The following is a 15487-nucleotide window of genomic DNA, read 5'->3' as shown; positions in this document are numbered from 1 at the left end:
GGCGTCCCTTCAATTCCGATTGGCTGATAGAATTCTATCAGCCAATTGGAATTAAGGTAGAAAAAATCCTATTGGCTGATGCAATCAGCCAATAGGATTGAGCTTGCATTCTATTGGCTGATCCAATCAGCCAATAGAATGCCAGCTCAATCCTATTGGCTAATTTAGTGAATTGTAGTTATTTTATTAGATTTATTTAAATTATATTTAAGTTAGGGGGGTGTTAGGGTTAGACTTAGGTTTAGGGGTTAATAACTTTAATATAGTGGTGGCGACTTTGGGGGCGGCAGATTAGGGGTTAATAAGTGTAGGTAGGTGGTGGTGACATTGGGGGTGGCAGATTAGGGGTTAATAAATATAATGTAGGTGTCGGCGATGTTGGGGGCAGCAGATTAGGGGTTGATAAGTATAATGTAGTTGGCGGCGGTGTCCGGAGCAGCAGGTTAGGGGTTAATCATTTTATGCAGGTGTAGGCGATGTCGGGGGCGGCGGATTAGGGATTAATAAGTGTAAGAATAGGGGTGTTTAGACTCGGGGTTCATGTTAGGGTGTTAGGTGTGTGGTGACATTTTATCACTGGAATATTCACTTAGCTGTTATTGGGATCCCTTCCCCCAGGTACACCTTTCTCTCTGAACTATAGACACTCCCATTGGTCTTTTTGAGTGGCATTTGATAAGCCACTCCCTTTTGAATTGGGTTATAAAATATTGTAACACCAGAGCCTCCCCCTCTCTTTTGTATCCTGGGCATGCTGTAAAGATGGATGATGTTGGACACAGAGAATCTGGCTAAGTATTTCTGGGATAATATTCTGTGTAGCACAATTGGGGTTAGTTTAGAAAAGTTGCCCTGTATCTTAAAATGTGGACTGTATCTGTAAAATAGATTGATATATATATACCTGTAAATATTTATCTTATTATTAACATATATTGATTCCTAAATAAACTGTTTGACAAATAATGGAGGACCCTCATAGAGTTTATTTCACAATTTATCTGTGTTGGTTTATATTTAGTAGAAAGTAGAGATATTTTAAATTAATAGATAACCACAAGGTGTAGACATTAAAAGTATTTCCCCATAGGAATCAATGGGGCTGTGTTAGGTTTTTTTCAGCCGGCTCTGCCCCATTGATTCCTAAGGGGAAATCGTGTACGAGCACGTTTTGCCAGCTCACCACTACCGTAAGCAGCGCTGGTATTGAGGTGAGATGTGGAGCAAAATTTTGCTCTCCGCTCACTTTTCTGCGGCTAACGCCGGGTTTGTAAAAACCCGTAATACCAGCGCTGTCTGTAGGTGAGCGGTGAGCATAAACTGCTTGTTAGCACCGCACAGCCTTACCGACAAAATTCGTAATCTAGGTGAAAGTTATTAAATAGCATTCCCTTTATGTCATGTTTTGCAATGGTGATACATTATTCTTCAATTCACTGTGCAAATATTTTCAAACAAAGGATAGCAAGATACTGAAACCAGTTGCATACAAAATACATTGAAATGACTTTAAAATGGCATTTTACTTCACACAAAGGATAGCAAAAGACTGAAAACAGTGGCATGCAAAATACATTGAAATTAATTTAAAATGGCATTTTACTGTGTGCAGGTTCACCAGCTGTAATAAATGCAGGTGTATTGTTTGTGCAATTCACTAAATTACATATGCACAACACATGAGTATTTATCTATGGATGAAATCATAACTCTGATTTTCTGTGTTTGGATGGCAGCGTCGTGGAAGCTTGAAAGGTCAGTGATAATGGTGTTTTCGGAATACCATATTACCACTGTTTTTAGTCTCTTGCTATCCTTTGTGTGAAGTAGAGTGTCATTTTAACCCCTTAGTGACCAGAGCACTTTTCCATTTGTTGACCGTTTGGGACCAAGGGTATTTTTACATTTTTGCTGTGTTTGTGTTTAGCTGTAATTTTCCTCTTACTCATTTACTGTACCCACACATATTATATACCGTTTTTCTCGCCATTAACTGGACTTTCTAAAGATACCATTATTTTCATCATATATTATAATTTACTATAAAAAAAAATATATAAAATATGAGGGAAAAAATGGAAAAAAACACACTTTTTCTAACTTTGACCCCCACAATCTGTTACACATCTACAACCACCAAAAAACACCCATGCTAAATAGTTTCTAAATTTTGTCCTGAGTTTTTGCAAGTTATAGGGCAATAAATACAAGTAGCACTTTGCTATTTCCAAACCACTTTTTTTTTTTCAAAATTAGCGCTAGTTACATAGGGACACTGATATCTTTCAGGAATCTCTAAATATCCCTTTACATGTATATATATATTTTAGAAGACTTCCCAAAGTATTGATCTAGGCCCATTTTGGTATATTTCATGCCATCATTTCACCGCCAAATGCGATTAAATAAAAAATAATTGTTCACTTTTTCACAAATGTTTTCACAAACTTTAAGGGACACTGAACCCAAATGTTTTCTTTCATGATTCAGATAGAGCATGCAATTTTAAGCAACTTTCTAATTTACTCCTATGATCAATTTTTCTTCGTTCTCTTGCTATCTTTGTTTGATAAAGAAAGCATCTAAGCTTATTTTTTGGTTCAGTACTCTGGACAGCACTTTTTATTAGTGGATGAATTTATCCACCAATCCGCAAGAACAACCCAATGGGCCGGCATCTAAACTTACATTCTTGCATTTCAAATAATATACCAAGAGAATGAAGAAAATTTGATAATAGGAGTAAATTAGAAAGTTGCTTAAAATGTCATGCTCTATCTGAATCACAAAAGAAAAAAATTGGGTTCAGTGTCCCTTTAGGTTTCTCACAGAAATTATTTACAAAAAAACTTGTGCAATTATGGCATAAATGGTTGTAAATGCTTCTCTGGGATCCCCTTTGTTCAGAAATAGCAGACATATATGGGTTTTGCGTTGCTTTTTGGTAATTAGAAGGCCGCTAAATGCCACTGCGCACCACACATGTATTATGCGCAGCAGTGAAGGGGTTAATTAGGGAGCATGAAGGGAGCTTGTAGGGTTAATTTTAGCTTAAGTGTAGTGTGGTAGACAACCCCAAGTATTGATCTAGGCCCATTTTGGTATATTTCATGCCACCATTTCACCGCCGTCCGCCAAATGCGATCAAATTAAAAAAAAACGTAAAATTTTTCACAATTTTAGGTTTCTCACTGAAATTATTTACAAACAGCTTGTGCAATTATTGCACAAATGGTTGTAAATGCTTCTCTGGGATCCCCTTCGTTCAGAAATAGCAGACATATATGGCTTTGGCGTTGCTTTTTGGTAATTAGAAGGCAGCTAAATGCCGCTGCGCACCACTCGTGTATTATGCCCAGCAGTGAAGGGGTTAATTAGGGAGCTTGTCGGGTTAATTTTAGCTTTAGTGTAGTGTAGTAGAAAACCCAACGTATTGATCTAGGCCCATTTTGGTATATTTCATGCCACTATTTCACCGCCAAATGCGATCAAATAAAACAAATCGTTCACTTTTTCACAAACTTTTTCACAAACTTTAGGTTTCTCACTGAAATTATTTACAAACAGCTTGTGCAATTATGGCAAAATTGGTTGTAAATGCTTCTCTGGAATCCCTTTTATTCAGAAATAGCAGACATATATGGCTTTGGCGTTGCTTTTTGGTAATTAGAAGGTCGCTAAACGCCGCTGCGCATCACACATATATAATGTCTAGCAGTGAAGGGGTTAATTAGGTAGCTTGTAGGGAGCTTGCATTGTTAACTTTAGCTTTAGGGTAGAGATCAGCCTCCCACTTGTCACATCCCACCCTCTGATCCCTCCTAAACATCTCTCTTCCCTCCCCCACCCCACAATTTCCCCGCCATCTTAAGTAGTGGCAGAAAGTCTGCCAGTACTAAAATAAAAGTTTTTTTGGGGGGGTTTGGGTTTTTTTTTTTTTTTAAAAAAGAATTCTTCTGCTGTGTAGGATCCCCCTTAGCCCCCAACCTCCCTGATCCCCCCAAACAGCTCTTTAGCCCCCCCTCTGCCTTATTGTGCACCATATTGGGTACTGGCAGCTGTCTGCCAGTACCCAGTTTGAAATAAGAGGTATTTTTATTTTTTATTTTAAAAGTATTGCTTCTTTTCTGTAGTGTAGCTGCCCCCCCCCTCAACATCCAAGCCCCCCACCCTCTCCCAGATTCCTTAATTTTAAAATCCTACCCTCCCCAGTCCTCTCTCCCACCATCACATCTACAGCATATTGATGTCTTTTGTAGGGATCCCACACACGTGTGCGCGCACCCGCATGCGATCCCTCCCCCCTCCTCTACCGATGACCGCCCACCCGCCTCCCTGGATGAGCTCCCACCCACCAACGATAATGGCCATCGATGGCCAATGCAGAGAGGGCCACATTTTTTGAAAAACAGATCTTTAAAAAATATCTTCAAATTATTTTTTTTTTGGGTGTACACTGTTTTTCTTTTTAAAGTTATAGAAATACCCATTTTACCTCTGTGTTTACCTTCCATCTAGGCTTCTCCAAAACTACCCCCTTAAATACCAGAGATATGAAAGACAACATTGTTTAGAACCAAAAAAGGAATATATTAAGGGACATGTAAATATGTTTGCAAAAGATTTCTGACATAAAACACACACACACACACACACACACACACACACATATATATATATATATATACAGTATATAAACACACAAGTATGTGCAAAGATATGTGTACAAATTCTAGCATTAATAATCATTTAGAAAAAAACAAAAAATACATATCATGACTTCTAGAAATACAAATAAACATTAAAAAATTTTCTTTAATAATTCAGATAGAGCATGCAATTTTAAGCAACTTTCTAATTTACTCCTATTATCAATTTTTTTTTGTTCTCTTGTTATCTTTATTTGAAAAAGGAGCCATCTAAGCTTTTTTTGGTTCAGACTATGGACAGCACTTTTTTATTGGTGAATCAGAAAGAACAACCCAGGTTGGTCACCAAAAATGGGCCGGTATCTAAACTTACATTCATTTCAAATAAAGATACCAAGAGAATGAAGAACATTTGATAATAGGAGTAAATTAGAAAGTTGCTTAAAATTTCATGCTCTATTTGAATCACGAAAGAAAAAATTTGGGTTCAGTGTCCCTTTAATTTATGTGAAGGTATATAACAAATCAATATAAAAATAACTTTCTATGAGATATTGTTTGTTGAGGTATAAATCTATTTCTTGGACATTAACAGATGAAAAATAAAAGATTAGCTTTAGAGAAATGTGCTTGTTCATGGACAGTAATGAAATGATATAAATAAAGTTGGGAAAAACCCGAATAACCGCGACATCGATGACTGTTAGTTAACAACAGTCCGATATGTATCGCGCTGTACTTCACGCGAGTGTTTTTGACAGTTTTTTTTTATAAATAAGGGGATCGTATGTGGATCTGCGTCAGCGATGTTTGGTAATGTCTGGCGAGCGTAGAGACACTGGCAAATGCACTAAGATTGACACTTTGATAAATATGCCCCTTAGTGTGAAATGGTTGTGCAATACCGCCCCCTGCACCATTCACGGTCAATCGGCTGCTAGCAGGGGGTGTCAATCAACCCGATCGTATCCAATCGGGCTGATTGCTGTCTGCCACCTCAGAGGTGGCAGACGAGTTAAAGCGCAGCGGTCTTATAACCACTGCTTCTTAACTTACATTTCCAGTGAGCCGGAAAGTTCGGGGATAGATAGCCGGAAAGTTCGGGGATCTGCTGCTTGGTAAATCTACCCCCAAGTATGGACATAGGGCCTATTTATCAAGCTCTCAGGCTCACCAGAAACATAAGTTATGAAGCAGCGGTCTAAAGACCACTGCTCCATAACCTGTCCACCTGCTCTGAGGAGGCGGACAGACATTGCCGGAAATCAACCCGATCCAATACTATCCGGTTGATTGACACCCCCTGCTTGCGGCCGATTGGTCGTGAATCTGCAGGGGGCGGTATTGCACCAGCAGTTCACAAGAACTGCTGGTGGAATGATAAATGCCGACAGCGTATGTTGTCGGCATTTATCGATGTGCGGCGGACATGATCCGCAATATCGGATCATGTCCGCTCGCATAATAGTAAATCGGCCTCACTGTCTTAACAAGTAGAATAGACCATGACAAATTTGGTATTTAAGAAGAACAAGCTGGATCAAATCCAATACTACTAGTAATTACATGGGTGACACACGATAAACAAAACTAGATGTACCATCAAATATGTAGTTAAATTATACCATGAATAACTTACCTCTGCTGTCCCAGGGATTTCCAATCTAGATGACTTGGAAAATGAGTCAATGATAAAGTTTTTAGCAGTGTATATTATCCCCTTTGGGTCTTGTAAGTTGACAGCTGGCACTGCCCTTTCCCAAGTGACTAGAAAGGAGGTCTCCTTCCCTGCAGTGTTGTCAATTGAAACAGTGCCAGTCAAACACTGATTTGGTGCAAGGTTTAAGACTGTGCTTTCCAGCTGTCAAAAAATTAAAATAAATGCTAGAATGAAGTAATATTGTGCATAAACATTTTATATAAGTTAAATAATCCATTAACACAACATGATATAATCTATAAACATTCTTATTCTCCCAACATTTTGAAAGAACAGGGAGGCAGGAGCATGCCTGGATTACCTGGGAAAATAAGCTTAGTTCAAACGCGGTTTAAGTTTTCCCCCATAGATTAATGAAGCCTTGTTTTCATGCTGACAGTCTAACAGCCACAGCTTGCGGAACCCTGATCGCAACTACATATGAATGTATACATATATATTTATGTGTTTATATGTGTGTGTATATATGTATGACAATGCAGTGTTTACCAGTGTGCAAAACAAGATCGCCACCTTTTGGCTGCATTTACTAACCACTTGTAATGTAGTTTTGTGGCGCTTCCGAAAAGGTGAATTTTTGCCCCAACACAAGCACACAGGAGCTTTGCGCCCGAACTCTAATCTAACCCATTTTGGGTTTTTTTACAAACTCTGCGTCTGCTTACATTTGGTGAAAATCTTCAAATATGTTTTTGTAGCACAATAAAATATATAGGGACTGATTAAAATTCTGTAGACAATTTTATCAAATTATTTGTCTACAAAACTTCTCTGACTTTAGGGGGATTAGTGCAAAATAATACGATAATATTTTCCAAAAGATAGGGATCTACTCCACAATTTCTTATATCTTTTTTTTGCTATTTTAAGTTTTTATATTTTCTAAGAAATGAATTATTGGATAAAATAATTAATTCTAGAACATATAATTGCACACACAATTCTCAGAAAAAAAGAAAATTATTTTTTTATATGAAACATTACCTGAATAGCCTGATTAAATATATCAATATCAACACTTCCATATGATATCCCATTGAAGGCATCAATCAAACCATTTGCATCCACCTTATCTGTTGCCAAAAACGTTAATCCTCCTAAAAGAAAATATATTTTGAAGTATTTTTTTATATTAGTGTTGTAAATTCACTAAACATAGAGCGGTTAACAGGCCTTGAGACAAAGGGGCCGAATTATCATTGTGCGGGCAGACATGATCCGGACATGATCCGCTGCCTCAGTGCAGGCGGACAGGTTATGGAGCAACGGTCTTTATCTCCGTTCGGAGCTTGACAATTCAGCCCCAAAATGAATTCACCAACTTTGAGCATCACATTGCTGATATTATTTATTTAAAAAAAATGAAAATTGTATATGAAAATATTCTTGATTTCTAAATTTTAAAATATATTTTAATAATTTGACTTCCTAGCAGTGGTGTTTCTAGAGGTGATGAACACTACAAATGAGCAAAGGAAAATAGAAAGCTTAAATAAAACTTAACTTTCAATCACGATACTAGAACATTTATAAAAACTGAGAGCCCAACATGAACATTAAACATGCTGAAGCTAACAAATTTTGTCTCATGCTGTAATCATACCAGTGCTGCATCATACCAGTGCTGCATCATACCAGTGCTGCATCATACCAGTGCTGCATCATACCAGTGCTGCATCATACCAGTGCTGCATCATACCAGTGCTGCATCATACCTTGACACAACATTTAAAAATGTTAGCAAAATCTTATTGGCTAAAAGAAAATTAGCATGATGATGCACACAATTAGGTTAAAGGTACATTGTTTGCTAAGAAATATCTAACACAAAAGATTACTAAGCCAGTGAACTGCTATTATTATACAGCTCTGTGAATATTTTAATACACCATACAACATAAAATATTTTTTTTTAATTAAGGGCAAGATTACATTTTGGAAAAGCAATATTTGTGCTCCCCTAAGTAACACCAGTGCATGCAAATGTGCACTTGTATTACAAGTTGGGTGCAATGTGTACGCAAACGCACGTTTGCATTTCTGGGCAGCATTGTGCTCACGAGAGCGCGCTTCCATAGGTTCCAATTGGAGCCTCGTTATTATGCCGTCAGACACTGCATGAGAAGTCGCGCAGAGACGGCAGCAAAATATAAATATATATGTACGTATATGATTATATACATATGTATTTACTGGGAATAAACAGTTCCCATTGACCGATATGTAAAGGCACTTTTCAGAGCAGTTTTTTTTTTCTAACACCCCACACCCACCAACTTTAAACTCTCATAACTGCTTATTGCAGTTATTTTATTAAAAAATAAAGATGCTACTATCAATCACCTAGATTACAAGTTTTGCACTATAGAGGGTGCAAAACGAACTCAACAAAGTTGCGTTATTTCACCCCTCATAGTGCTGCCATTACAAGTTTCTGAAAAACCTCCTTGTGCATGCGATATGGTGGTGATAAACTTCATAACGCACAAAATCCAGGGGCTGAGAATATGTGCTTGTGCAGGCTTTCCCCATAGACATCAATGGGGAGAGAGAAAAAAAACTAACAATGAAAAACTCCATAACACAACCCCATTGATGTCTATGGGGGAAAAAAAGTTAAGTTTAAACCTAACACCCTAACAAAAACCCCAAGTCTAAACACCCCTAATCTGCCGCCTCCGACACTAATAAAAGTTATAAACCCCTATTCCGCAGCTCCCCAATATCACCATCACTATTAAAGTTAGTAACCCCTATTCCCCCATACCCCAACATCACTGCAACTATAATAAAGCTATTAACCCCTATTCCCGCTGCTCCCCAACATTGCCGCCACTAAATAAAGTTATTAACCCCTAAACCTCTGTTCTCCCACATCACCGCAACTAAATAAACCTATTAACCCCTAAACTGCCAGCCCTCCACATCGCAAAAAACTAAATTAAACTATTAACCCCTAAACCTAACAACCCCCTAACTTTAAATTAAAATTAGAATATCCCTATCTTAAAATAAATAAAAATGTACCTGTGAAATAAAAAAAACTAAGTTTAAACTAGAAATTAATTTATTAGCTCTCATCCTATTGACTGATTTGAAAAGCCAATAGGATTTCAGTAGCTCTCATCCAATTGGCTGATTTAAATTTCAAAAATCAAATCAGCCAATAGGAATGCAAGGGACGCCATTTTGAAAAGGCTCTCTTGCATTAAAGATTCAGTGTACGGCGGTGATCGTATGAAGAGGACGCTCTGCGTCTGATGTCTTCAAGGATGGACCCGATCCGCGCCGCCGCGATGAAGATAGCAGATGCCGCCGGGATGAAGATAGAAGACGCCACCTGGATGAAGACTTCGCCGCCTGGATGAAAACTTCTCGCCTCCTGGATGTCTGGACTTCAGAAACTGTGAGTGGATCTTCGGGGGTTAGTGTTTTTTCTAAATTTTTTGGGGTGGGTTTTTTTTTTAGATTATGGTTTGGGCTTTATGTAAAAGAGCTGAATGCCCTTTTCAGGGCAATGTAAAAGAGATGAATGCCCTTTTAAGGGCAATGCCCATACAAATGCCCTTTTCAGGGTAATAGGTAGCTTAGGTTTTTGACAGAGTTACGTTTTTTATTTTGGGGGGTTAGTTGGGTGGTGGGTTTTACTGTTAGGGGGTCTTTGTAATTTTTTACAGGTAAAATAGCTGTTTAACTTAGGGCAATGCCCTACAAAAGGCCCTTTTAAGGGCTATTGGTAGTTTATTGTAGGCTAGGTTTTATTTATTTTGGGGGGCTTTTTATTTTTTTTAGGACTATTAGATTAGGTGTAATTGTTTTTATTTTTGATAATTTCGTTTGTTATTTTTTGTTAGTGTTTGTTATTTTTCGTAATTCAGTATTTTTTATTTTTTTGTAATTTTAGACTTAAATTGTTTTATTAGTGTTAGGTTTTTTTAATATGTAATTTAGTTATTTTAATTGGAAGTTATTTTAATTTAAGCATAATAGTTTAGTATAATAGTTATGTTAGGTTAATTTATAGTTTAAACTTAGGTTTTTTTAGTTTCACAGGTAAGTTTTTATTTATTTTAAGATAGCGATATTGTAATTTTAATTTAAAGTTAGGGGGTTGCTAGGTTTAGGGGTTAATAGTTTAATTTATTAGTGGAAATGTGGGGGGGGTGGCGGTTTAGGGGTTAATAGGTTTAGTTAGAGGCGGCGGTGGCGGGGAGCTGTGGAATAGGGGTTAATAACTTTATTATAGTGGCGGGGATGTGGGCGGGTTAATACGTTTTAAATAGTGTTTGCGATGCGGGAGGTGGGCGACTTAGGGGTTAATAAGTAGTTTATGGGTGTTAGTGTACTTTGCAACAGTTTAGTTATGAGTTTTGTGAAACATTTTTGTTTCGCTAAACCCATAACTACTGGTCTCAGATTGCCAAATGGCTCGTGTTGGTATAGGTTGTATCGCAAGCTTTTTAGCCTCACCACACAACTTGTCATACCGGTGCTATGGAAATCCTACTCAAAAACTTCATTTTTTTAAGTGCGGGATTGACGTTGCATTACAGGCTAAAATGCTTGCGGTACAGCTATACCGACAAGACTCGTAATGGCTGCGTTACTGTTTTTACGCTAAAATGGCCATTTTTTCAGTGTTAAAACCGTAACGCAAAACTCGTAATCTAGGTGTATATTTCTTAATAAAGTAAATTACACTTGATTTTGTGGGCATTTGCTGTACATTTATAAAATTAACCAGAGATCTGATCTCTGGTTAATTTTATAAGCGCTAATTGCTTCCTGCTAGCTAACGGGAGGAATAACCAGCCACTTATAATGGCTGGTTATTTATTGTGCACCCGCAAACGGGCGCAATAATTTAGCCCTACTTGTAATCTAGAAACTTCAAAACTAAAGTTAGGATCCCACAGCAGAATATTATAAAAAGTTAAACTTTATTCACAAAGTTAAAAATAGCCCTGCGTGGGCTGGAGGGTGCAGCAATGCAGAACAGGTGAATGAGCGTGACACCAATGGCGTACATGTTTCGGCTTATCCACGTAATCATAGCCTAAGGTGTCACAGTTGTGAGAATACTTAAAAACCTCAGGTAACATTCTAATTGGTTAAAACCAAAATTGAAAAAACACGCCCAAAACACTGGCCTAACTTTAGGTTAACCCCTTATGTCACACAAACAGGACCCTGCTTTCCCTCGGAGTTCACTGCAACCCTGGGTGAAGACTAACCCCACCCCATACGTCATTGCTGACGTCATCGATCGGAGCTGATTGCCGTGTTCCAGTACCTGGACGGAGGTCGCACTGGGAGGAAGCAGCGTATGCGCTCCCCGAGTAAGGTCTCGGTCTGTAGAGTTACAGTTACCCGATGCTCCATGGATATCCTCTGACGGCGGAAGAGTAAGTCTCTGATACTTCATTGCAATTGCTTCTTTGGGGTGGGTGAGTATTGCCTGAAGTACCTCGAATATTTATGCATGTACTGCAAGTTTACATACCCTGGCTGTGTATAGGAGTTTACCGCTCCCCTTGTCTTTGCTTATAACTACTTGTAATTGCATAATTAAAAGTTTAGACTTATTTTGTGATGCATTGCACCTTTTACTGGATCATGTGCATCATCGTGCTTATTTATATTTATATATCATCTTATCTTCACTCATTTTAAATTTCTGCCAGACATAGCGGGCGAGATGGTCATTTGCCTATATACTGCAGTTCTTGTGCACCTTTTTGGAGAAGCGGTTATGGAATTGGTGTTAAATTAAGAAGAGCAGACAGAGAGGTTTATGAATGGTCTCTACAGTTTGTAAGCAGGAGCTCCTTACACTGCCTGTGATCAATGCTTTTAGGTAGCTTTAAGCTGAAAAAGTACCTTGTTAAATTTTCTGGGTAGTGTCAGGTAGTGTCAGACTGTTATATTTATATTTATTTGGCACAATATATTTTGCATGTTTCTTTTTTGATTTTTGCACATTGATATTTAAATATGTTCTGTGGATAGTATGCTCTGCATTAAAGTCAAAGGGGTCAATATAGCGAATCATGTCCACCCTGCATCACAAGAAATGATCGGCCACTAGCAGGGGATGCCAATCATCCTAAAAGGTGGTGGACAAGTTAAGGAGCAGCGGTCTTATGACCGCTGCTTCTTAAAGGGACAGTAAACCTAGCAAATAATGTTATATAATTCTGCACATAGTTAAAGGGTTAGATAGATAGATGTAAAGCAAAGGGTTAGATAGATATTTTACAACCAAAACAGAACGCCGCTCCTGGCTCTACTGAGCGGGTCTGTTTTCTTCTCCTAAGCGCATCGCGGGCATGCTATCTAGTCACAGCGCACCCAATCATGCTATTAAACTAATGTAGTTCGCTCCTGCTCTGGTCTGTTTTTGTTGTAAAATATCTATCTAACCCTTTGCTTTACAAAGCTTGCGCTAAGCTAATCTTATATAATTCTGCACTACGTGCAGAGTTATATAAAATTATTTTCTAGGTCTACTGCCCTTTTAACTTTTAGGCTGATTAAGCAGCATCTGTTGCTTATTAAATCTGCAAAAAAATTAGTCACAAACAATAAATTGTCTTATTTAAAATTCTGTTGGTTAATCACTAATTTTAAGTGACATAATAATCAAAATTGAAATGTGCATGAGTGCATTTAAAGGGACAGTCAACAACAGAATTTGTGTTGTTTAAAAAGAAAGATAATCCCTTTATTACCCACTCCCCAGTTTTGCATAACTAGCACTGTTATAGAAATACATTTTTTTGCCTCTGTGATTACCTTGTATCTAAGCCTCTGCAAACTGCCTCATTGTTTAAGTTGTTTTGACAGACTTGCATTTTAGCCAATCAGTGCTCACTTCAGGGTAACTTCGCGTGCATGAACTCAATGTTATCTATATGAAACACATGGACTGATACCCTCTAGTGGTGAAAATGCATTCAGATTAGAGGCAGTCTTCAAGGTCTAAGAAATTAGCATATGCACCTCCTAGAATTAGCTTTCAACTAAGAATACCAAGAGAACAAAGCAAAATTGGTGATAAAAGTAAATTGGAAAGTTGTTTAAAATTGCATTCCCTATTTAAATCCTGAAAGATTTTTTTGGACTTGACTGTCCCTTTAAATTCAGATTAGAGCAGTTTTTTGACACAATGATTCTAAAATGATGTTTCGTACTGTTTTATGGACATGTGTACATATGTTGCAGCACTCAAATACTGCACTCTGCTCATCATGCTGAGACATTCCACATCAGTGAAGGCTCCATGAGCGCGATCCGATATAGATCGTAGTTTGCGGCGCAAGCGAGGGAACCCGCGTCGCCCGCAGTTTCAGCTCGCAACTCGAGCTATCCCATATATGGCGCCGTCAGATGCTAACGTGCCGTAAGTCTGACAAACCAGCGATGTCCAGAAATCTGCGCAAGTACAAATTTCTGGCGTCGCCAGTGACTTGCGGCACGTTAGAAACTGCCGGCGCCTACAAAACCTGACTAAAGTCTAAATCACCCACACTGTCTAACACCCCTCCCTAACATAGCCCGACACGTCTAACACGACTCCCTAACATAGCCCGACACGTCTAACCCTTTATCCGCTATCCCCCTCACTATCCTAACAATAAAATATGTATTAACCCCTAAACCGCCGCTCCCGGAGCCCGCCGCAACCTAATAAAATTATTAACCCTAAACCGCCGCTACCTAATAAAGTTATTAACCCCTAAACCGGCGTCAGCTATATTAAATCTATAACCCCCTAAAGTGAGCCCCTAACACTGCCGCCATCTACCTTACCTACCCCCTAAAGTGAGCCCCTACCCCGCCGCTATCTATTTTAAAATTATTAACCCCTAATCTAATCCCCCTACCCCGCCGCCATCTATATTAAATTATTCAACCCCTAAAATACTAAACTATCCCTACCACTAAACCTAAGTCTAACCCTACAAATAGCTCTGAAAACAGCTCTTTTGCCAGCCCTTAAAAGGGCTTTTTGCGGGGCATGCCCCAAAGTAACAGCTCTTTTGCCAGCCCTTAAAAGGGCTTTTGGCGGGGCTTTGTCACAAAGTAAACTGCTCTTTTGCCTACAATCTACATCCCCCTACACCGCGGCCACCTATAATAAATGTATTAACCCCTAATCTAATCCCCCTACACCGCCGCCAGCTATATTAACTATATTAACCCTAATTATATTAGGGTTAATATAGTTAATATAGTTATTATATTATATATATTAACTATATTAACCCTAATTATATTAGGGTTCATATAGTTAATATCGTTATTATATTATATATATATTAAGTATAATAACCCTATCTAACTCTAACATCCTAACTAAACTCTTATTAAAATAAATCTAATATTAATATTATTAATTCAAATATTCCTATTTAAATCTAAATACTTACCTATAAAATAAACCCTAAGATAGCTACAATATAATTAATAATTACATTATAGCTATGTTAGGGTTTATATTTATTTTACAGGTAAATTGTTAATTATTTTAACTAGGTATAATAGCTATTAAATAGTTATTAACTATTTAATAGCTACCTAGTTAAAATAATTACCCAATTACCTGTAAAATAAATCCTAACCTAAGTTACAAATACACCTACACTATCAATAAATTAAAGAAACTACAAATATCTATCTAAAAATACAATTAAATAAACTAAACTAAATTACAAAAAAAAAACCCCACTAAATTACAAAAAATAAAAAAAAAGATTACAAGATTTTTAAGCTAATTACACCTATTCTAAGCCCCCTAATAAAATAATAAAGCACCCCAAAATAAAAAAATTCCCTACCCTATTCTAAATTAAAAAAAAGTTCAAAGCTCTTTTACCTTACCAGCCCTTAAAATTGCCTTTTGTGGGGGCATGCCCCAAAGAAAACTGCTCTTTTGCCTGCAAAAAAACCCACAATACCACCCCCCAACATTACAACCCACCACCCACATACCCCTAATCTAACCCAAACCCCCTTACAAAAACCTAACACTAATCCCCTGAAGATCATCCTACCTTGAGTCGTCTTCACTCAGCCGAGCAGCAATGGAACCGAAGGCCAATCGGATTGAACTTGA

At 37.8% G+C, this 15487-nt stretch overlaps 1 pseudogene; it reads right to left on the bottom strand.

The window, feature by feature from the left end:
- Window positions 1-15487, bottom strand: part of LOC128640674 (calcium-activated chloride channel regulator 1-like) — a 125832-nt pseudogene that overhangs the window by 12777 nt on the left and 97568 nt on the right.

Source organism: Bombina bombina, chromosome 10 (genome assembly GCF_027579735.1).
Source record: "Bombina bombina isolate aBomBom1 chromosome 10, aBomBom1.pri, whole genome shotgun sequence".
Classification (NCBI taxonomy): domain Eukaryota; kingdom Metazoa; phylum Chordata; class Amphibia; order Anura; family Bombinatoridae; genus Bombina; species Bombina bombina.
Note: the sequence above shows the minus strand (reverse complement) of the source record. Positions and strands in the feature narration are given on the sequence as shown.